Raw genomic sequence first — 24647 nt, forward strand, 5'->3', positions numbered from 1 at the left:
ATCTCAAAAAGAGAAGGAAGTCTTAATTTCTGGAAGAAAAATGGTTCAGTTCTGGTTCTTCTCTCCTGGGTTCTTAACTGCCAAGGATGCCAGCCAAAAGACTTAGTGACCTATCCCTACCTGCATTTTTGTGCTGCCAATTTTTTTTTATCATGCTGCCTACTATGATATGCATTAATTTTTAGGTCCCAATGTTTTAAGAATTTTATACCCCTCTCCTTTATTTCTAGACTCTAATATGTTTATGCACAATATCAGTTGACCAACAAATTAAAGTTAGGGAGCCAATTTTGCATGCATAATGTTGCTGTGGATTTGTTCTGAGAGGAGAAATGTGGTAGGGGCAAGAGGTGTGGAGTCACGACACAGACACCAGGAGTCGGGGAAAAGCGGGCTAGAGGCAAGCCACTTGCAGACTCTGTTATTTCAGTTGGTGCAGCAGCTTATGTAGCCGAGGCAACCAATCCGGTCAAGGGGTGGTTTTTGCCATAACCAGTCACTGGCTCCTTTGCCAGGTGGGTTCTGAAGCCATTCCTGAATAACTGATGCTCACTTGCCAGCAGCCATCTTGGCACGGCCTTCTCATTCCACAACAGCGTAGTTGTGTATATTCATAATCATGCTAGGCTTCGGGGGACTTATAGGACAAACATGTTAATGTTGCTGGATTTAAGGAACTTATTTTAATCTTGTTGAGACAAAAGTAAAAGTTGCGTGAATGGGCCAACCTTCTTGTACACTGCTCCAATTTAGCATACTGAGTAGAGAAAAGCTCCTAAGAGAAGAGACCCTAATGGCGAGGTCTGTAATCCATTCAGACTCTGACATCTTCTTGGCTGAAGTTGTCTTCTTGTGCATGGCGCCTACCGCTTTATTCTCTGTCATGTCTCCATTTTCTCCAGGCTAAGTATACAACAGAATTCTCTTTTTGTATTTACTTTAACATAGCAGAGATAGAAGATTATCATTAACATAACGTGTTACGAAAAAGAGGGTAAAAGAAAATGTGAATAACAACTAATCCTAGAACTTTAAGCCATAATTTGCAAATGGTGGTGGTATCTGTGATAGGTGAGGAGGGCAAAGGGTTTTGCAGAATTTGTACACATCATAAATAACACATTGTAGTTCAAAGCCAATTCAATTATGGGCCCTAACAAAATAAGTAAAATTTTCCAATTCTGGGGATACTGGGTCCAGGAAAAATGTCATAATCCAGGTTAAAATCTCCACATCCTAGAACAACTTTTACCATAGAACCTTCTCTAGATTGGAGCAATTTTGCAGCTACCTTTACTAGTCTCTTTCCCTCTTACTCACTGCCTGCCTGTGGCCATGGAGTCTACCTCAAGGTGCAGGCTTCTGGAACCTATCAATATGAACAACATACTCTACTGACAAAGAAATACCCTCTAATCAAGTCAAGCCTTTGTTTATTTTAAGCCTTTCCTGCATGTGGCATACATAATGGGAAATTTTCTTCAAATTTCCTTTCAGAGGTCCTGCCTACTTTCATAATTGATGTATACACAGTGAGTATTAAATAAGACTTTATCATTTGCTGAATTACAGTTCAGTCCTGCCTCTCCAAATAACTTACAAAAGAGAAAAAAATGAAAAAGACCTTAGGATAGGTTTAGAATTCACCATAAAATAATTCCATTTATAGTGTTAAAGTGTGTTTATTGACATTTGCATATGCAGACAATTATGCTGGAATATTGTGGCAAATAATCTAAAATTTATTGACGGCCTTTTATTGTCCAGTCACAAGGTCAGCAGCTATTGAACCATTTTCCCTTATATACTGTCTGATCATTGTCCCTACCTTGATCAGAGAATATCTCTGCCGTGGTGGTCCCCTATCCTCAAGGACTCAACTCTTCTGACAAAAGTTTCAGAGAAAAACAAGAAAGAAACTGTCTCTACCAGGACATTTTCCTTGTGGAAGGGGCTGGGCATATGTTCTGCCTGTTTAATCTACCCTACAATGCTGCATATCCCACTGCAGTAAACCCTTTCTTGGTTCTTTGACCATGTGTATCTAGTGCTATATCCATTTGTAAGGATTCCTGGGTGCTTGTTGTTTGCATGAACTTTGAGCCTGTTGCTCACTTCTGCTATTGGATGTTTGCCTACCTGAATGTGGATTCCCCCTATGTCTACCTTTTACAATTGCAGCAATGTTGCTGTCTAGTGTTAAAGCCCTATTCCTTGATATCCTGTCTCCCATGAGTATGGAGGAAAAGTTGCTCTTCAGGCGATGAGATGTCAGAATCATCTAGCAGCAATGATGACATCTTCTCCACAAGCATCTTTGTAAAATGCATCCTCCCTCTGTGGGTGTAGCTGCCTCGCTTTTGTTTTCCCTGTGGTGCTCCATCAGATTCACTGTATGAGCTCCAGTCTTCATACAACTATTTCAAAAATCTTGAAATTGAAGTGTGCTTTATTCGGGTTTGAAAAGACTGATTGCTACTCAAGAACTTATTATGAATTAGATTGTTATTGTTATTGTCACAATATTATAAAAATAATGCTGAGGGGAATCTAAAACACTGGAAACAAAGTACAATGTGATTGGTGTCCAAGACAGCCAGACTCTAATTTAGGATAAGTTTGTGATGTTAATGCCTATTTCTAAATTAGGTTTGGGGAAACATAAAATAGAGGAAAAAACATAAAAGTAGGTATTAGATAGACTTAGAATCTTATTCCAAATGGTTACTATTCCCCTTGGAAACATGGATATAACACTTAACATGACTCAGCTACTCAATGTCTTCCAGACTTCATACAGTTAATAAAACTGAGACAAATATGATAGGGTCTAGCATAATAGGCCAAAGTGGGTTCTTAATAAACATTAACCATCCATATCCTTTCTAATCACACCTTCTATTCTACACTGCCATTGCTCTATACACAAATTTGAATACATAAGTCTTAGACACGTCAGTCACTTAGAATGAAGTAAACACTCTGAATAAAGATAAAACAGCAGGACCACCATATCTGATTTTACCCTTGAAGGTACTTAATAATGCACATGTTCAGGAGGGTATTCCTATCCACCTTGCATTTCCAGTGTCCATAACAGTACTTCTTTGCCATTAGTGTTGCCTTGATTGTCTGTTGGCGATTTTTGAATCGAAACTATGTTTTCCGTATGGAAGTCAACAAGAAGTCATGCAAGAGCAAAGTATTTTTTTAAGATCTTATTTATTTATTTGAGAGGTTGAGTTACAGACAGTGAGAGGGAGAAACAGAGAGAATGGTCTTCCATCCGTTGGTTCACTCCCCAAATGGTCTTAGCGGCTGGAGCTGAACCAATCCGAAGACAGAAGCCATGAGTTTCTTCCCAGTCTCCCACGTGGGTGCAGAGGCCCAAGGACTTGGGCCATCTTTTACTGCTTTCCCAGGCCATAGCAGAGAGCTGGACTGTAAGTGGAGCACCCAGGACTAGACCTGGCGCCCATATGAGATTCCGGCTCCATAGGCAGAGGATTAACCAACTGCACCACAGCGCTGGCCCCCAAGAGCAAAGTTTTGTTGGGTTGGTCAGTTTTTCTGTTGGATGGCCAGAGGGAGGGGCACTGTGCAAGGAAGGTCTTCACTGGGCTTCAGAGGCAGGGAGTAGAAGAGCCTCTCTGGACCCACAGTGTGTATTGCTTACCAGGGTGCAGCCTGGCCTGTCAGTGACCTCAGTTCTTACTCAACTTTGGATGGGAGTGAGGGGCATGCACTTAGTGGGGTTTGGTGATCTCAAGAGAATAACTGTGCCTGAGTCTCTGTTTCACTTCCCTATGACTCTCACCTCTCTCTCACCACATCTCTTTCATCTGCTCTATTTTTTCACATTGGCAAATACCAAATTAAAAGCTATCTCTAAATCACAATGATTTTCCCTAAGTGTGTTGCCTATTTATAGTAGTCTATCTATTACCCTGACTCACAGGTTCTTTAATCTCTGTCTTTTTGTTGTTGTTGTTGTTTCCTTATTTTCCAGAATAACAGCACAAAAGAGAAGATAATTCTAGAACTAAAAATGCTTTGGTTAATATTTCCAAGACAGTATCGCATCACATAAGTATGATTCCATCACATAGAAGTATTCTGGGGCCTGTTAACAACCACGTGAACAATATTTATATGAGAAAATGTGTTCAGAATTTCAGAATTGTGAAGAATGTGTTAGCTGCTGATGCATGTGTGTCACCAGGGCACATTGCTTCCTGTCATCCTACTTGCATAAGTAGTAAGGCGTTGAACAGAGGACTCCTCCAGCTGGGAAGCTACCCATTGCAACATAAACCTGGGGGCCACTGCTCCTTTCTGGGATTGCCTCCTACCTGGAGTTCCTATTCTCTCTTGAGCTGTTCCCTTTCTTTGTAATCTCTACTAGGCTTTTCCTGTCAGCCAAGACTTATCTTCTCCCCCTGTTGACTGTGACAAAACAAAGTCTCTGCAGTGTTGGCCTTTATCTCATATGTCTGAAGTTAGTCCATAGTACTTTATTTTTTTTAGAAAACATAGGAAAAAGTCAAGAGAAAAATCAGTTCTAATTCTAGTCCTGCCCCTGTTTGTTTTCAGGGAACAATCTGTGCCCTCATCCTAATTCATTGAACTCACCTCTGAAATTAAGCACTTGAGTTAAGAATTGCAACCTCTCCCATCACTCACACCAACCATTATACAGGCACAAAACAGAGTGCAACGAGATTCATCTTCACTGAGGAGAGAACATAGTCAGTTTTTGTAAATAAAGCCATAGTTGGCACTGTATCTCCATCAGAACAGACATTCCAATATGAAGGAGAGGAGAATACAGCTGAGATAAGGCTTTTGAAAGGAATAACTGCCACCTTCTTTCCTCTTCATCCTTAGCAATCTTTCCCTAGCTCTGTGAAACCTACCCCAGGTTATTTTTAGACTGGTGTATAAAACAAGAATGAGTGCTGTAGAAAAAATAAAAAAGAAAGTAGATGAATTCTTAGGGTAGAATGAGAAATTCAATCTTCCATTTGGTTAGACAGCCATTGTATATTAAAAAGTTGTAAGTCACTTATGTATATTTCAGGAACAAATCAGAAGGTTGGATAGCATTTTGCTTTCTTGAATTAGATAAAACTGGCACATGACTGACTTTGTAAGCTTTCCAAAGTCTATATCCTTAATTTTTGTGCTTGAAATCTATGTTCTTTTCCAGAATTCGCCATAAGTGTTCATATTTATTGTATTGACTGTCTTGAGTTTTAGATGAACAGTGTTCTATTTTGATTCTTGGGAACTCATGAAGGTGAAGTTCTAAGAGAGCATAGATAGAGGTAGAGAGAGATAGAGGCGGAGTGATCTTCCATCGGCTGGTTCACTCCCTGGATTGCCAAAATGGCCATGGCTGGGCCAGGCCAAAGACAGGAACCAGGAACTTTGTCTGAGTCTTCCACATAGGTGCAGCAGCCCAAGTACTTGGGCATTTTTCCACTGCTTTCCCAGCTGTATTAGCAGGGAGCTGGATTGGAAGTTGGAACAGCCAGAACTTGAACTGCTGCCCTTATGGGATGCTGGCGCTGCAGGTGGTGGATTTGGCTAATATGCCACAGTGCTGGCCTCGAGTTATTTGATTTTAATAATGTAATTTGCTTACTATTCCTATAGCAATTTTAAAAATGGAGAAAGAAAGGTTTAAAACTTCAAATTCTATGCCAGAAGAGTCAAGGTTAGAATAAGGTTGTAAACTAGCTTGTTTATTAGCATTGTGAAAAATAATGATCAAGTTAATTAAAATTGAATTATACTGGAACCATCTAGATGGAGGCATGACAGCCATTTTAATGAGTTCCATTAAAGGTAGCAATAATGATTAAGCTGTTTTGAAACAAGCTCAATAGTTTTTATAAAAAATCTATTATGCAAATATCTCTCATTTCCCCGTTGGTAAAACTATAGTAGAGAATTCTTAGGCTGTGGACTCTAGAAATAACTGTGTCCCTGACTGCTCTGCAGTAAATTCTGATGTGAAGTAGTGCCATGCAGGCTACTGGAGGTTCATAGTTCCAATCAGCATGCGTCCCCCTGCAGCACTCATTGACTCTGAAAGCACAATGGGAACACTAAGGAAAAGGAGAGCATGTTAGGCAGAGCTTTATAACTTTTTCCCAACTCTAGGGAACTCTTTTAAATGTTAGAATATTTAAAAGTCCCTTCACATTTATGTAGCTGTAGTTTTCGAATCTTATTGATTAATAAAAGAGATAATAGCACAGGTGACCACAGGGGAATTCAGCAGTAATTTGCATTCTATTAGTCATAACTTCTGCATACAGTGGGGTCATATTAGTACATTTTTGATAGAGCTTATGATGTTTTTTGTTCTCAAAGCTGCTATGTTGTTGTCCCTCCCTTTCTCTGTCTCCCGAGGATAGGGTCACTGTATTGGAAATCTGGAAGGGAAAAGCCAAGGCCCTATGCGTGACTTCTCTTTGGGACATCTATCTGGGCACGTAGCTGGGAGGTGGGAGTGAGGGTTACTCATGTAGACCTCAACACATGTGGCATCTATTTCCATGAGAATGCTTTCTCATAGCTTATCACAAACTTCTATTATGTATTTATATGCATGTTTATAATTGAAGCACAAGTAAAGATGGATATAAGCTGGATATTCACTCTTTTCCTCAAAATCAAATATTAAGACTTTATATAATGAGTAATTCAAAGCAGATAGTAAATCAGTCTTGGTATTATTGAGCTCAGACAAGACCAAAGGTGTTGACAAATACCATTTAATGTAGATCATATGTTAATCTTTTTATTGAAGTCTTTTAAATAACTTATTTTAAAGCTTCATGACTACTAAAAACCCACCCAAATTTCTGATAAATATCGTAGATTAACTTGTTAAAGCTCATTGTCTCTGTAATAAGAAGCTATTTATTTTCCTGTGGAGATGATACCAGTAACTCTCAGAGCCAGAATCAGCCACAAGTGTGTGTCCATGCTGCAGCATCATCTCTGCTTTACCTAAAGAAAAATGGGAGAAAAGGTTTACTCTAAAGCTGTTTAGTGACCCATTCTTAAGGACTGAATGTAAAATCCTCTGTTAAATATTTCTTTATTTATTAGACACACACACAGCACATCCATCCACCATCCACTGGTTTACTCCCCAGGTGCCAACAACAGCTGGGCCTGGGTGGATCAAAGCCAGGAGCTGGGCACTCAGTCAGGTTCCCGCATGGATGGCAGGGACACCAATGCTTGTATTATCACTACTGCCTCTTGGGCTCTTCATTAGCAGGAAGTTGGAGGCAGGATCCAGAGCTGAGTTTCAGAAGTAAATACTCCAAATTGGGATATGAACATCTAGCCAGTGTTATACTAGTTACCTGCCCTAACTGGTAGATAAATATTTATTATCATGCACATTTTCCCCATATGCCTGCCCAAGTTCATTTAAATTCCTGTCGATACTTAAGTACTGCCACAAGGAATCTCAAGTGTAGAGGAAAGTATGTATGCCCAATAATGGTAAATTTATGGAGAAGATGAATACTGGGAGAAATAAACAAATTCAAGAAGTAGCTGGTTGCCATGCTACTTTATGCAAGATTTTATGCAGAATACAAAGTCAGTTCTGGAGTTGCTGGTAGGTTTCTGCCACATAGCTTGGTGCAGCTCTCCATTCTCTTTTTTTTTTTTAATTTTTATTTATTTATTTATTTATTTTTGACAGGCAGAGTGGACAGTGAGAGAGAGAGACAGAGAGAAAGGTCTTCCTTTTTGCCGTTGGTTCACCCTCCAATTGCCGCCGCGGCTGGCGCGCTGCGGCCGGCATACTGCGCTGATCTGATGGCAGGAGCCAGGTACTTATCCTGGTCTCCCATGGGGTGCAGGGCCCAAGCACTTGGGCCATCCTCCACTGCACTCCCTGGCCACAGCAGAGAGCTGGCCTTGAAGAGGGGCAACCGGGACAGAATCCGGCGCCCTGACCGGGACTAGAACCCGGTGTGTCGGCGCCGCAAGGCGGAGGATTAGCCTAGTGAGCCACGGCTCCAGCTTCTCCATTCTCTTACCCAGTGGCTTCAGTCTGCCCCAGAGTTGGACCTGTTAGACAGAGCTAGGCTTCATCTTGCTTTTGCTGCTTATTGCTTCTAAGATGCTAACCACCATCCCATCCCCAGCCCCGGTAAGAAAGACTTTCTCTAGACTGATCTTAAAATGATTTTACTTGGCTTCCCAAAGGGTAGTCTTGTTCTCTTGTGTTTTATTTGTTTTTGCCATCAAATTTCTTGATGAACACAGTTATTTTCCTCAAGTTTGAGTCAGAGTATGCTATGGTTTGAAAAACATCCTTCTTGAAAATGTTTCAGTGTCTCAGGCTGAAGTCCTAGTTACCTAAATTCCATTTCTCTGACTATACCTTGTTATCATCATTTGGAAGCATCTTTTGCTGGCCTCTTCTTGATAAAGCACACAGGGCAGAAAGTCTTCTACTGAACACATCTAGGAGAGCTTCTTAGCATTTAGAAATTCTACTCTGGTCTCAGTGTGAACTGTAGTTCATGCTCATCTTACTCCCCAGCTTAACCTCTCCACTCTCAGAAAGTGAGCCTTCCCAAAGCTTACCTTTCAAACATGAACTTGAGAAAAGAAAGCAAATAAGAACTTCGTAATCCATTTTTAAATTTTTTGTGTATGTTTAATAGCCCACATATTGAATTACCCTTTAGTTGTTGTCTTCTTAGCATATCCTGTTTATTTTGAAATTATTTGGAAAAATAACATTATTTGTATTGATTTTTGGGAAACTTTAAGTAATTTTTCAAGTATTGAGGACCAGTTGTCTCAACCCTATTCCTCATATACTACCTAAAGCAATCAACTACTACCTATTTTTTCTACATCTTAAAAAATAAGTTTATGATTTTGATTTTTCTTTAATTTTACTTTCAGATCTTAGTCTCAAGATCTTGACTATAAAACTCATTTTTCATGGACTAATTTTCAAGTTTGGGAATTATTTAAGCCACTTGCTGTTCCACTATTTCCTCCTGCTTTCTGGCCAATTCACTGATCATTAGCACCTCTAACAGATGGTGAGCACAGAGGAAAAGAAGAGCAGTTAATTTTGCTATTTGCTGGAAACTCAAATAAAAGATTTGGTGGATAGGACATTAAAATTAATACCTTAAATAGCATTTAAAATTGGTCTGTAGAAAGATGACAGTCTCTCGAGTCACTAAAGAATGGAATAACAATTATTGTCAAACACTTGGCCAGCATAAGTAATACAGGAGAGGGAAATTGTTCTGTCGTTTACATAAGGAGATATTATTGCCCATACATTAGTGAAAAGAGTCCAGAATTTGTACTTGAATAGCCTACATTCAAAGTCTTTCTCCATCCTTTATTAACTTATGTGATTGTGAGTAAGGCAAATACAATGGTCTTTGTTCTCTCTTCTGGAAAACGTAAAGAATAATGGATTTTTCATAGGATGTCTGCAATGAAAAGACATCATTTCTAGGAAAGGGCTTGAAGCACTGTAAGGACCATTCCTGTTATTTTATTATTTTTTTTTTATCATTATGAATGTGTTTGAATGAGTTATATTGATTCATTTATGCTTTCTTATTTAGTTTTCATGAAAGGTAGTTTCCTAATGATTATGCTTACACTCTTAACAATGAAATAATTTATCTTCTTGATAATACAGTTATTTTAAATATTGAAGGCAATGGCCTTCACCCCATGTCTCTAGTTAACCGAGATGAAACCCAACCAGGAAAATAACATTCGATCAAGCATAGCGTAACTATGCCTTGTATATGGGACAATTAGCAGCCTTAGCAACTTAGCTTTTATCTTGATTGTGTATTTTCTGTTACTGGGGTAAGAATCCACAAGGAGGTAAGAGTTCTTCCTTCTCTTTAATTTTGAAAATGAGACCAGATAAAGCAAGAAATGCAGAGGGGAAGAGAACAGAATTGGAGACAAAAAGCCAAGTATTATTTAAAAAGCTTGGAGTAAGATGAGAATATGATGAAATGAGCGTTGCCTAGACAGATGATGAGGCTTCGAATGTACATGACACTGCAATTAGACACATATATTATGAATGTGAAGGACTTGCTGATGATTTGCTTTCTATACATCTGAGTATATGACAATACAAACTATTTTAGAAGTCACACATGTAATTTAGGTAGATTATAAGTAAAGAATTATTGAATGAAGGTGTTTTTCCATGGCAATGTTTAATTTTCTTTAAAATTTATACTTAGTAGTATGATCTCAGGGTCAGTGCTGTAATGTAGTGGTTACCCCAATGCCTGTGACTCCGACATCCCATTTGGGCAACTGCCTTTTCAAAACCTGGATGCTCTACTTCCAATCCAGCTCCCTGCTAATGGGCCTGGGAAAGCAGCAGAAAATGGGCAGAGTATTTGGCCCCTGCCATCCACATGGGAGACCCAGATGGAGTTCAGCCTTGGTTGTTGTAGCCATTTGGGGAGTAAACCAGTGTATGGAAGATCTCTCTCTCTCTGTCTTTCTTTCCCTCTTTCTCTGTAACTCTGCCTTTCAAATAAATAAATAAATCTTTAAAAAAAGATTTCAACACGATGATAAGCTTGAAATCTACAAAATGGTATGTGTTTCAAGTGAATGTCCATATTACTGTTGCTTGCATACTCATGAAATTAGATTTTTACTACCTTGAATTTTATGCTAATTTTGTATTAAGAATTGAGTCCACAAATGGAAGGTGCATGTCTGAAGCAATGTTTCTTTTTATGGATGTGCGTGTGTGATGTGAATGCATATGGTTGATGTGTATGTGTGTGAGAGCATGTGTGAACCTGCACAGGCCTGTAATCATGGATGTATACAGAAAGCAGAGAAGACGGTGAGATAAAATGTGAATAGGGGGAAAGTAAAGACTGGAAACGACAGGAAAATGAATGAAGTTGTGAGTCAGCAAGCACAGGAAAATATAAAATAATGAGAGATTTAGAAATAGGTATGCAAGTAGAAGCAAATTTTTCTCTTGGAGCTGATTGGAGGAACTCTGCTTATCCTGGACGGACAAATTTAGTATTTTAACAGAACCCAGTAAATTCCTAAATATAGATTTAAACACAAAAGAAAACTATTTTAATTGGAAATCGAGGCTTGAATTTGAGGCCCAGACAAAAAAAGACCTTCCTTTTGTTAATAATAGAATCAAAAGCACCATCTAAGATGGGTATAAACACAAAGATTGACACTCAAATGTTGGGGCTAGTGCTGTGGTGTAGAAGGTTAAGGCTCTGCCTGCAGTGCTGGCATCTCACTGGTTCAAGTCCCAGCTCTTCCACTTCCAATCCAGCTCCCTGCTTGTGGGCCTGAGAAAGCAGTAGGAGATGGCCCAAGTTCTTAGGCCCCTGTACCCATGTGGGAGACCTGCAAGAGGCTCCTGGCTCTGGAATTCTGCCTGGCCCAGTACCAGCCATTGCAGCCATTTGGGGAGTGAACCAGTGGATGGAAAATTAATTCTGTCTCTCTATCTCTCCCCTCTCCCTTTCTATTTCTGCCTTTAAAATAAGCAAACAAACAAATAAATCTTTAAAAAATACTCAAAATGTTAACAAAACTTAACACCAATGGGAAATTTTTAATATTTCTCTGTAGTTTCTATGTTTCATTAGTTGAACTAATTTTGTAATTAGACAAAACTGAACAAAAACGATTTTGCAAATCACTTTGATTCATAGAATTGTTTATGTACAATCTGCTCTGGGAGTCTTGGGGATGATGTAGGGTGACGTGGGCTGCCACCACAAATAAGTTAATTCATAAAAGTGTGGTGAGGGTCCATACCATGCTCCTCTCAGGATCCAAATGGGCACAAAATATGCTTCATTTCTAAAGCAACTGACTGCTAGCAGGCCTGGAAGGGAATCAGAGAGGCAAGAAAGAATCTGAGCCATAATAGACTCTTCTACTATGTTCTCTTTTGCACTTTCTCTCCTTTACTATTTTTTGTAATTATTTAATTAAAAGGCGTGGGGGGGGGGCAGATGCAGATGAAGAGAGAGCTCTTATTCATTGGTTCATTCTCCAAATACCTGCAAAAGCATTGACTAGGTCAGACTGAAGCTGGGAGCCAGGAACACAATCTAGGTCTCCCACGTGGATGGCAGGGACTCAGCACTTGAGCTATCACTTGCTGTCTCCCAGGGTCTGCATTAGCAGGAAGCTGGAGTCAAGCAAGGAGCTGAGGGGTCGGTGCTGTGGCACAGCAGGTTAAAGCCCCAGCCTGCAGTTCTGGCAACCCATATGGGCACCAGTTCGAATCCCAGCTGCTCCACTTATGATCCAGCTTTCTGCTAAGTATTGTGCCTGGGAAAGCAGTGGAGTATGGGCCCAAGTCCTTGGGTCCCTGGATCCATGTGGGAGACACAAAAGCAGCTCCTATCTCCTGGCTTCATATTGACTCATCTCTGGCCATTGCAGCCATTTGGGGAGTGAGCCAGCAGATGGAAGACCTCTTTCTCTGACTCTACCTTTGTCTGTAACTCTGTTTTTCAAATAAATAAAATAAATTAAAAAAATAAAAGGGGCTGAGACTAGAAGCCAGTACTGTAATATGGGACATGTGTGTGTCCTACGTGGTATTTTAACTGCTGTGCCAAATGCCAGTCTTCCTTTTATTATCTGTCTTACAGGAATTCTATTAGATGGTTTATGTCTAAGCCATTTAAACAACAGCAGTACATACCTATTCCCTGATCCCTGTGTTCCAAAGCCACGGGGAAAAGTGGGAATGAAACTCTCTCCATTTCTATCCACCTTATTTAGCTAAGACAAAGATGAACTTTGTCCAAAAAAAGGAGATTCCACCAGGTAATAAAACGAAAACAAAAACAACACAGATGTTTGAAAGTAGACATGCTACAAAGCATAGCATTCTGTCCTAATCCTGAAGTCAGATCTCAGCATATCCCCGTTACCCACACAAATTCTGCATTGTTGGTGAGACTGTAGGAAATGTTAGGATGTTGGCAGTTCTTGACTATGCTGTTTGTTACTGCGGTTTTGCCCTCCTAGGAATTTATATTTTCTTAAAAGAAAACATAATTAAAGAGCCCAGTATCTGTTATTAATGGACAATAGGGGGACATGAATAACTCTATGCTAAGGGCTTCAAAGACTCTGGCAAGGAATCTAGGGACATTTTTGCAATTTTTAAATGATTAAATATATTCAGATATATATTTTAATCCATCTGGTCTAAGGGTAACATGTGACCCATATATCTGAAATACTAGAAAAAGCGAATATACAAACTCTTGCTGAATTTCCTTAACTGAAGTCCAGGTAAAGAAAGGCCTGAGAGAAACAGTTTCCAGAGGCTTTGTCTTTGGCTGGCTTTCCTGTCCTTGCCTCTGGCGATGCTGACCCTCAAACAACTGTCCAAGTGTAGTGAGGTCATTATCTTTTCCTTCCTCCTCCTGTTTCAGTTCTTGGCCTCTGGAATGCCTCAGGTCCTAGAAGTATTACCCATCTCCCCTGCAAACATTGAAACCCTCAAAACCTGCCCGCCTCTGATACTGACTTTTCACAGACCCTTCTTCTGAAGCTATCTAGGACCTAGGAGTCCTGCACAGTGAGCCCTTGCCCTTGAATCACTTCTGGATTTTGTAGCATTTGTCAGAAGCACACCGTTAGCTCAGAATTGAGTTTGGTTCATAAAATTCCACTTTAAGTGATCTCCTGGGCAAGTGTTTAGTCTTGACCCTGGGAACCAGGTGGCAGACACTGTTTCCCTGGAGACTCTCTCAGTCACAGCAGCATCTTCCTCTGGTGAAAACCAGACTTCAGATCTCTTGTTAAAGAGTTTCTTAAAATATTGCAATCACGCACTGGAAAGATGTCTCCTGGACCCAATTAGCCCACAAACATGGGAGAAATAGCGTACTCTGGATCCCACGAAAAGCTGACAAGTAATGACTCTCTTGCTCTACAGTCTTTGCAGAATTCCCAGGGGGCTTCTCAGAAAAGAATGCAATGGTGGTTATTATTCTGCAGAGTTGTGAAAGCGGAGGGAGTAGATGGGGCTGGTATTGGGGGGTGTGATACCCACCAATACCCACATGCCTACCGTTTCGTTTTACTGTGCTTGGTAGCTTAGGAGAATCATGAATGTATCACCAGCATCAGTGAAGTGATGTCAAGACAGAGCCAGCAGATACGAAGGGAAACGCCTTGGACACATGGAATAGGGTGTGTCTCAGAGGTGGATCTTAATCTTTCAAACTAACTTCTACCCTGTAACCACCCACCATGAATTCAATTCTGTTTCACCTTGATCTAAATTGCTGTAGTAACAATTTATTAAATCCTGAAATAGGTTGCCGACATGATAGGTTTCCGGTCTTTATCAAACGTCACAATCTTTTGAATCATACCTGCCAAGACTGGTCCTCCCAAGGCTTTTGAGTGCATCAGGCATGTGCAGATTTCATGTTGGTTAATTTTATCATTTTCTAAAACTGCTCATGGGTATTCACCTGCCAGCGCTCCAGGAACCCGCAAGACCATGTGAACTGATGAAGGGCATTTATTCCCACCAATTAGAAAATAAGCTATGTTGCTTCTAGCTAGGAATTCCATACACAGTGTTTTGGTTTTTTTGTCCCCCCCCCCTCCCAAAGGCTATATCAAAAGAGTTTTCCCTCCCCCAACACAACTTAATTTGATTCATGAAAGGGCTGAGAATTCTCTAGCCAGAAAATCAAAGTTTTCTAATAGGACCTCAGTCTGGAAGGGGGCAGATGGTTTTCTCCAAGAAACTGGAAAAAAGAGGATGATGAAGAGGAAGGACCCATCTGTGTCCATCAGACTCTCTATTTGAGGTGTTTGTTTCTAAATCGCAACACGGGGCCTCTTTCCATATCACCAGAGGCCCCTAAGGAGGACACTTGTTTGAGGTCTAGCGATGATTTCCACATAGTCTAAAGCAGAGATATTCGCAGAGCTTTCGAAATCAGTGAACTTGGCCCCGCAGGCCACCGGAAGTGTCCGATCTCGATGTGAAAGATGCTTTTGGCGATGGTGGGAAGTGGAGACCTGCGTCAGCGTCATCTGTTCATCACTCAGTCCTCCCTCCGTCTCGTGTTGTGCGTTTCTGGAACACACGATAAAGAAGCACATGCACTTTGAAGTTCTCTAAGGAGCTAACTAGCGACCATCCGTCAAAACAGACATTTCCAGGAATAGGAGAGTAACGACACAGGTACTTCTCCTTGCAGAAACGAAGATTTTTATCCAAGCAAGTAAGACCGGTGTGGAGGGTTTTGTCAAAGAAATGCAGAGGTCCTTGAGGGCAGGGGACCCGCATTCCCCATCCCCCTGGCACCCGCAGCACAGCTCTGTGACTAGCACGTATCTGTGCTGCACTTGAAACCAGCGAGGCCAGCTGCAGAGGGAGCGAGGCGGGGCGGGTTCCTTCTGTGGGCCCTGGGGCCGGGCGCCCGGCTCAGAGATAACCCGGGGCGTGGGGAGGGCGGGGCTCCTGCCGCCTCCCCGGTAGTGCGGCGGAGTCCTCTGAAGCTGCCAGTTGCCAAATGAAATCTGAAACCGGGCTGTGTCTGAGGGTTGGCCCCACTCAGTTGTTCCAGCCTCTTGTACTGTATATTTACACATTCACACACGATCACTCTTTCTAACTTCTGGGACTGCTCTTTGCGCAACGGCTAGCATTTCTCCAGTGCATGTAGCGACTCAACCCAGCTCCGGGTGCAGACCGGCGGGGCTGCGGCGGGGCTCAGAGGCCAGGGGCGCTGTCAGAACTGCGGCGGAGAGCCGCGAGGAGCTGGGCGCCGGCGGCTGCGGGGAAGCCCCCAACTTTCCACGGCCTCCGGTTCCGGTGCTTCGGGGCAGCCAAGTGAATGGGGCGCAGTCCTTGTCGCGTAGGGGAGAACTGAAGGAGCCTCGCCGCCCCGAGTTCCCTCTCCCTTTTCTTTCGGCTGGTGCCTGGAGCCCTTTCCGTTGGAGCGGCAGCCGCGGTCCGGTGGCCGGGGTGCGCGCCCAGCAGGGTAAGTGGCGCGGCTGCGGGGCTGTGTGTGCAGGAGGTGGCGTGTCCCAGCTGGCGCCGAAGGGAGGGGGCTGCTGCGGGCGAGCCGGACTCGCAGGAATCCGGGCTGGTGTAGCGTGTGTGCAAACGAGTGTGTGTGTGTGTGTGTGTGTGTGCGCGCGCGCGAGCTCGTGATGGGAAACGCGAGCTGGTTGTGTGTGTTTCTGGCTTTAAAAAAATCGCTGGGATTAATAAAAACTTTATGCGGTGAAGTTCCCTCTCTTCCTCCCGGTTGGTTTCCTCTCGTGTCTTAGAATTTTCTAGATAACAGGTATAAAAAGATAGGTTTTTATAATAAACTTTTTTTTTCTTGGTGAACACAAAGCATTAGGGGAATCTTTGAAGACTTTTAAGCTTTTTAAGCTTCTGGAAAGATTCTATCTAGATTTTTAGAAAAGATACCATTTTGATGAAGTATCCTTCTTCTCTTAAGGATAAATATGTAATATGTTCTCATTTAAAAAAAAAAAAAAAAAAAAACTTTAGACTGCCTATCTTGTATAAGTCCCCAAATAGAAGAAGTATAATGTTACCGTAAATTCCTTAGATACTAGGTTTTCACTATCAATGGTAATAGGAAGTCCAACCTCTCTTGTTGTCCGTATCTATTTTAAATCATTTCAGTTATCATTTTCAAGCATTCTCTGCCCCCATCATATTTTATGTTACTTGTTTTTTTAACCTCCCAAGCCATTATTATTTCATGTCCTTCTAAAAAGAGGACATGAATAAATCAAGCTAGACATTTGCAATATAAAAGTTGTTTGTGTATCCATAAGTAAAACAACATGTGTTGTTGTGTCTACTTGTGTAAGACAAATTAACTGAAATGCAGGGATATTTGCAGTAGAGTCTAAAAGCTTTACTCAATTAGGGGAAAGGAGATGGACAGACAGATTAAACACAAGCATTCGTACCAGATTCTCACTGGAACTCAGAGCCAGCCCGCAAAGGCCAGCCTGGGTGTCAGTGTTGAACCGGGGCTGGCAAACTTAAAGTACACGGAATTAATATATTTGAAAATGCCAGCAAACAAGTCTAAAGCTGCATCAAACTTATTATCAACTCACTCCTTCTTTGAAAATTGTTTAATACTTCCTCTTCTCTGGGGGTATTTCAACTTCCAAGGCAGCCCAGTAATAAAACTCCCCCTTTCATCTTCCTGAGTGGCTGAACCTTAGGTAGCAAGTCTGCAAATCTGTTCTCTTTAGAGCCTTTACCGAGTTGTCAGAGAGCTCACCTTAGACACTTCGGGGGACTGAGATAGTGACAAAACTTGGAGGTAAATAATGTCCCTCACAGGAGCAGTGTTTTTGGTGGGGGGCCTTCAGGTGGGAATACAGTGAAAAGCGAGTTTTTTTGCGATCTGGAAAGGAGTGTGAGGCATGTGGTAGAGATAAAGAACTCAAGGGATATTAGAAAGGAGAACCTGCAATTCTTTCTGCATGGGGAAGCCTGTTGGAAGACTGCCCTTGCCTTTCCATTATATCACTGAACTTGGATTTATTATTTCATCTTAGAGTCTGGATTTGAGAGTGCTTTCTCTCTAGTATTCTTTTGGGCCATGCATAACTGTGAACCTGAACTACTTTGATAATACAGACCTGATACCAAGTGGGAAAGAATTACGTTCTGTAGAAGAAAAATTCCACTGCGGAAGACATGACTCTTAGGATGCACCCGTCTGGACAAGAACAGGGATTTAAATGTAAAAGTGCTCAGGGAAATGCTTGCATGTTTTGCTTAGGTTGGTAACGGCCAGTGCTCTTAGAGCTTTCAGAGGTCCTGGTTTTATTTACTGTGGGATTTTGGACTCTCCAGAGTGAAGGGGGGTGGGGGTGGGCAGGAAGGGTGAGGAATGTGCAGCAGGTGGTCATGAATAGCTTGAATCTGATTACTTTGCTGTCTTAGCCAAAGCCTAGGTGGTGTTTACCAACAGTGCCCTTAATAGTTTCACCGTGACCTACTGGCCCATTGAGGAGTTTTCTTTCTGGCTCTGTTAGTGGCCCGGTTGGCTTTTCAGAGCTGAGAGAGGCAGCACCCGCAGCAAAGTTCGTGGGCCATGCATGTTGTTTCCGTTCTTATGTGTGTGGTGCTGTAGCACCATCTTGGTTTCCTACAGTTCTTTTCCTGGACAGACCTGCAGAGCTCTTGCACTATGGATTGAGGTTGTATAATGCTGATTCCTTCTTTCTTCTGTGTTTCACATTTTATTAAAAGTGAGTGTTCAGGAAAAACAAGATGGGGGGGAAGCAAGCAAAGTCTGGAGCTCTGTAAGAAGACACAGTGACTCAATGGGTCGCACGTGGGTGCGGAGGCGGTTGATAACAAGAACCAGAGGAAGAAAGCAGAAGAGAGGTAAAATAAAAAGATGCCTGCTTATTATTAAAGCTATGGCTAGAGGATTAAGTTTTTCCCAGATGAAGAAGGGCATTTAAAAATAAAATCATCAATGGTCAAGTTAGCCCTGAAATTAATGCTGTTTATGTGAGAACTATAGCCTCATGTGGAGTCTCCCAATGGTGACCCGTCTTTCTCTGCTGTGTGAATTGAAACTTTACAGGGTTCTGATGGTTCCCGCAGCTAAGTAAAATCATATTTGGGAAGGGAAGCATTATTGTGATGAAGAGTCAAAGAAGATTTAGTTTCAGAGATCATTGTGTACATGTGTGCTTTTAAGCAGCCTCTACCCACTACTGTGACATGCTACAATTAATCTTTATGAAGTCCAGATTGGATTGTATAAACCCTTTGTTCTAAAACCTTTGTTGGATCCCAGTGACCTACAATGTTAACTCTAAACTCCTCAGAGCTTCCTCTTCCTATACAAGGGCTTCTTACTGATCAGAGTTCTGAGCTGCTGTTCATGGATTCATTCAACTAGAATGCCCTCTGCCTGGAAAGTCCCTGTTGACTCTCGGTGGCCCACTTCAGATGAAACTTTCTTTGGGAAAATTTATCCAGTTCTAAGGAGGAAGAGTTAATCATTGCATCTTAATAGCTTCCATGGTGATCTTTTAAAACATATTTTGGGGGCCGGTGCTGTGGTGCAGCAGGTTAACACCCTGGCCTGGGGAGCTGGCATCCCATATGGGCGCCGGTTTGAGACCCAGCTACTTGTCTTTCAATCCAGCTCTCTGCTATGGCCTGGGAAAGCAGTGGAGGACAGCCCGAGTCCTTGGGCCCCTGCACCTGCGTGGGAGATCCAGAGGAGGCTCCTGGCTCCTGGCTTTGGATCGGCACAGCTCCAGTCGATGTGGCCAATTGGGGAGTGAACTATCGAATGGAGGACCTCTCTCTCTCTGCCTCTCCTCTCTGTGTAACCCTGACTTTTAAATAAATGAATAAATCTTTAAAAAATTAAAAAAATCATATTTTGAATAATTGTTTTAATAACTTTTGTGCACCAGGAGTCTTCAAAAAGTTAATGGAAAATGTGTATTATGAAAAAAAGCATGTGCATTTAACATTTTTTACACCAAATATGAATTTCTATTTTGATTTTAGTTTTTCATGGACTTTTTCAAGCCCTCTTATACTTTCCCCTGCTGCCCAATTTCTGTCAGTGTATTGGTGGTGGGTGTATACAGATGTCCAGTATGGTGTCTGAAACCTGGTAGCCATTTGTTAATGTTTCCTAATGAAAGAGCAAAGCAAAAATCAATACAAGGCAAAATGAATACAGTAGTGGTAGACTCTAGTTTATGGAGTTGTGTACCAAAAGTTCATTAGAGAAGTGCCTATTTGGACTCTGAGTTCATCTTCCAAAAGTAATATCCTCTAAAACACAATTTACTCTCTAGACCAGCCCATACATGCCTGTTTAATCTGTACAATAAATGAAATACTGTGCTTTTGCAATTCTAAAGCTAAAATAAAACAAACAAACAAAAGTACTGTGGAATCATCTTTTTCCTTTGAAAATCAAAAAATATATTTGAGCCTAAAGATAACAGAAACGGGCCGGCGCCGTGGCTCAATAGGCTAATCCTCCACCTTGCGGCGCCGGCACACCGGGTTCTAGTCCCGGTCGGGGCGCCGGATTCTGTCCTGGTTGCCCCTCTTCCAGGCCAGCTCTCTGCTATGGCCAGGGAGTGCAGTGGAGGATGGCCCAGGTGCTTGGGCCCTGCACCCCATGGGAGACCAGGAAAAGCACCTGGATCCTGGCTCCTGCCATCGGATCAGCGCGGTGCGCCGGCTGCAGCGGCGGCCATTGGAGGGTGAACCAGCGGCAAAGGAAGACCTTTCTCTCTGTCTCTCTCTCTCACTGTCCACTCTGCCTGTCAAAAATAAAATAAAATAAAAAAAAAAAAAGATAACAGAAACGTTTATAGCAAATATACATTTTCCACAGTTGTTTTTGTGTTACACTATAAAATCTATAATCTATCAAATCCCAGTGGGAGGTCCCAGATTTGACTATGAGGACTAATAATGAAGTTAAATTTGGAGATGCCGCCTGTGGAATGAGCAATATTCTTAATCAAACAAAATAAAAAAGGAAATTTTTGCTACTAGCAATTATCTTGAGTGCTGGTGCTTGAGGGAAATCAGATTTCATTAGGGGAGAATGTGGAGGTAGAGAGAGGGGCGGAAGTTTCAAAGGACACCTTATTTCATATAACTGATTATTATGAAGGGACTCCATAAATTTTATGGTAAATGGAATTAAAAGATAAGTTTATTCTGGTGCAAAGTCTTCCACATATACCCTATTTTTTAAAAATAAGGAAGATGAAATCCATAGAAGCTTAGTAATTTGCAAAAAATCACACAGCCACTACGTGGTGATTCTGGGATTCAAACTAACACATCTCCCTCCAAGTAAGAAACCTTTATGATTATGCTCTAGAGATTAACCTCTGGGTTCATGGCTATCATATGCTTCAGTCTTGCAACTTTGGACAAGTTGTATTCACCACTCACAGTTTTCCATTCTGTAAATATGGACATCTGATAATATCTGCTTCATAATGTTACTATATATTTTTGATTTATAAAGTGAACAATGCATAGAAAGAGACTAGAAGGATGTCTGGCACTTGATAAGTCTCAATAAAAGTCAGTGGTTGTTATGGTTAAATGATGAATAGGGTAGTCCTGAGCAATGAGTTTTCAAATTGTAGTTTTTGATCTATCATTGGCTATTAAGATGCTTTTATTGGTTCATGACCATAATTTCTTTTTGAATGAAAAAGTATATTATATGTTGGAATGGACCTGAATAGAAAAATATCAAGATTCACTATGTGCAGTAAAAGGAAAACTTGTTCTGTATGTTTTCATTTCAGGTTTGTATGTGTGTGTACCCATCTTGCATACTGGGTAGAAATGAAAGATGTGCTCCTGATTATTGATAACAGTGCAGAAAATGTATTTTAGAAAATTCTTTAAGGTGATAGTTATCAAGTGTGGTGCCAGGGCCATCAGTTCAGTTTTACCTTAAAAATATGAATTATTGAGGTCTACCAGGGACCAGCCATTATGTTTTAGCAAGGTCTCCAGGTAATTCTGTGGCACCTTAGATAAGGGCCATTTCTAAATACAGTACTTAGTAAGTGGGTTAAAGTGCTTGTTGATATCATATTGACTGAAGATTGTAGCCATCTACAAAATACTGTCCAATGTGTACATAGCTCTGATTTTGTGTATTTGTTTTTCTATACCACCTACTCACAATGCAGGTGGGTAAGTACCACAGAAGTGAATTAGTTAATATACAAAAAGACATTGAGTAGTTCAATTCTGTACTTAGAACTACAAGGTAAAAATCCCAGCATTCCTTGTGTGTAGCCCTGAATATCTAAATTGTATTTTACTTAAAGCATTTTATGATGAAAGTCCAGATGCCTGAACATATGTAAAATTAGAAAGTAAATTAAGAATTTGTAAGATAACTCAATATTATATTAATTGAGATGAAGCACATTCAAATAGGAGATAAGCAATCCAGTTAATGCAATATTAATGCTGATGTTTCAAGAAATCTACTTTGGCAAAATAAAAGTGGGATTTTTCTCTTCAAAGGAAATAATAAATATGTTTAAGGTCTTTATCAACTGTATGTTATTATTGTAAAGAGAGAACATGTAATATTGCATTATCCTGCCTTTGTTGCATGTGGTGGCATTTACTGTTCTATTTAGTTTATTATTGGTGAATATATTTACTTTAAAACTTTAAGTATTGTGTTTAAAAACACACCATCCAGATTCACTAAGAAGATGGAAGGCTTTCTTTTTCATTTTTCTTACAAAAAGAATATTACCTTAGATTTTTAAAAGGGAGCTTTTAAATTGCTGTGTATCAACTCTTCTAAAAGTTATTTATAGTGTGTGAAAATATTTTTAAGGTCAAAGTGTCAGAAAAACGAATTTTGGGGGTAAAAAAAATTCTACCTTCTCATTCACCAGTTGTAAAAATGAGTAGTTGAGCAGTTTCTTGAGAGATGTTCTGAAAGGTCCTCCTTTATTATGCATTCTCTGGTTGGAGAAGGGTGAGAGGGCATCTGGAGAAGAGCCGGGAGAATGTGAGCGCTCATCCGACTTCTGGTGTTCATTAGCATCTAGTGCGTGGGCAAATCATGTATTTTCCTAGACTTTGGTCTCCCGATCTGTAAATTAAGTGAATTGCAGTAAATATGTTCTAGGCTTGCTCCAGCATTGAAAAAGTCTGTGTTGCCAAATGGTAGTGTCTTTTGTTGGCAGTTTTCATGAGAACGTGGCTGTTTGCATGAATTTGGCAGAGCTCTGAGAAATGGTTATATATATATTTTTGTGTGTGTGAGGCTTTAGGAGGCACACACATAACATGATCAAGTTAATGTGGCTTTCCTCAACAGGTTTCATATGCCAAAGGGCCAATTTTCATTAGCTGTGGGTTGGGAGGATGGGTGATATTACTCACAAGAAAAAAATGTGAAAATGCATGAAGATGTTTTTGGTCATCACATCTGGTGCCCATGGTCCAAGCACACCGTTATGCTTGACAATGTGTGATGATCCCTCACCACAAAGAATTTTCTTTTCCCCAGCACCAAGATCACCCTTATAGAGAAAACAGATAATGAAGTTAGAAAATTCCGTTTTAACTCCATATTTTAAAGTAATCAATTGGAAATATGGCCATGTATTTTCTGCTGTTTCAGTAACACAGATGCAAGCAATATCTATTCTTAGAGAACAACTGGTGTTTATGATGCATGGGAGAGAACAGCCTCTAGCTCTTTGCACTATTTGTTAACTATGCAGTAAGAAAAGCAACAGAAATCTTGGCTTTGTTAGTACAGTGAGCAACTAACTTGAAGGCACACTAGAAATAGTTCCTTTGAGTGGAGGTTGCTAGTTTCCCTGATGACAATGATATTTGTAATGGAATAGCTTATAGAAGTTTCCATTCAAGATAACTAGGCATTGATGTTTAACTAAATGCAATGATTGAAGCATTCAATGCATAGATTTGATTCTCCATAGCAAGAAATATCACTTTTTAAAGTTCTATCCATAGTGATGACATGAGTACTTCCTTGCTGTCCTTGGGCCTCCTTCTGTGCTTGTGTTGGCTGTGTGTCTTCTGGGTAGTCTAAGGATAGAGGCCATTTAGCAAGGGTGATGCAACCAGGGCCTTTTCAAAACCTTTGCAATGTTTCAAATTTGGGCTCAATTCATTTTGGAATCATTTAAATCACAAGATCATTAACAGAAAATCTTTTCTCTCTTCCACCTTCCTTCTTGCATTTGTCAAGTCCCTGTTTATTAGTGTGTGTATTAAAACTACCATTCTTACAGCTGTCAGATGCTGTGGATGTAAAAGGTGTGGGATGCATAAACTTGCTGCCCAGCAACCCAGAACCAACTTGCTATTTTCCAGGAATGAAATGGTGCTCCTTTTCCCTGTTTTGCCTGGGTCTTTACACCTGTGCAGAAGAGGGGTGGGTAAAGAGAACCATCATTGAAGTAATTTCTCTTTTCCCATCAATTTGATGATAATTTCGGTTGGATGAGAAAGTTGAAATTGCAGAATTAAAAACAGAAAATCTTCTGGATAATCTTTCATGTTCATGATCTGTACTCGGCCTGCTCAGTAGCTCCAAAAACAGTGAGAAGCGTGCGCTACCTTCTCAGGATGAATTTGTCAAACTGCAGAAGGAAAGCTTACTTAGAAACATCTATTACCATCTCACCTCTAAAAGCTTTCCCTACAGAAAAGAAGTCCAAAGTAATTTAGGTGATTTGACCCAGAACACACCATCAGAGGAGCAAGCAGACCAGGCTCTTGCTTCTTGGTGACTGACCTCTTCCTCGGGGCCTTTCGCACTAGGGGTTTGCTGAGAACGCTCACCTTAACCCTTCTCTTAAGAGGGGTCTTCAGGAAGTCCTTGGAAAATGCAGTTTTCAAAGCACTTTTGCACTGGAATAAACCAATCTTCTTGAACTTTTTGCAGTCTCCTTGGCTGTGCAACCTGAAAGGTACTAGTTAATCCCCATCTTTGGCAGGATTGAGAATAGAGACACACGATTTTCTGTGC

At 40.9% G+C, this 24647-nt stretch overlaps 1 protein-coding gene across 3 annotated transcripts in view; it reads left to right on the forward strand.

Annotated features, from left to right (window-relative positions):
• ARHGAP24 (Rho GTPase activating protein 24) overlaps positions 1–24647 on the forward strand; it is an 867261-nt gene that overhangs the window by 307346 nt on the left and 535268 nt on the right. The window contains exon 1 of one of the 3 annotated variants that reach the window (XM_089303129.1): positions 15567–16082. The exons of 1 other annotated variant lie outside the window; for it this stretch is intronic. The gene's annotated coding sequence lies outside the window, so the exon portion shown is untranslated. Of the gene's footprint in view, positions 1–15566; positions 16083–24647 lie in introns of those variants that run through there. One more of the 3 variants, XM_089303132.1, reaches the window with a different exon arrangement.

Source organism: Oryctolagus cuniculus, chromosome 8 (genome assembly GCF_051225735.1).
Source record: "Oryctolagus cuniculus isolate XC-2025 breed Fujian yellow rabbit chromosome 8, ASM5122573v1, whole genome shotgun sequence".
Taxonomy (NCBI): Eukaryota; Metazoa; Chordata; class Mammalia; order Lagomorpha; family Leporidae; genus Oryctolagus; species Oryctolagus cuniculus.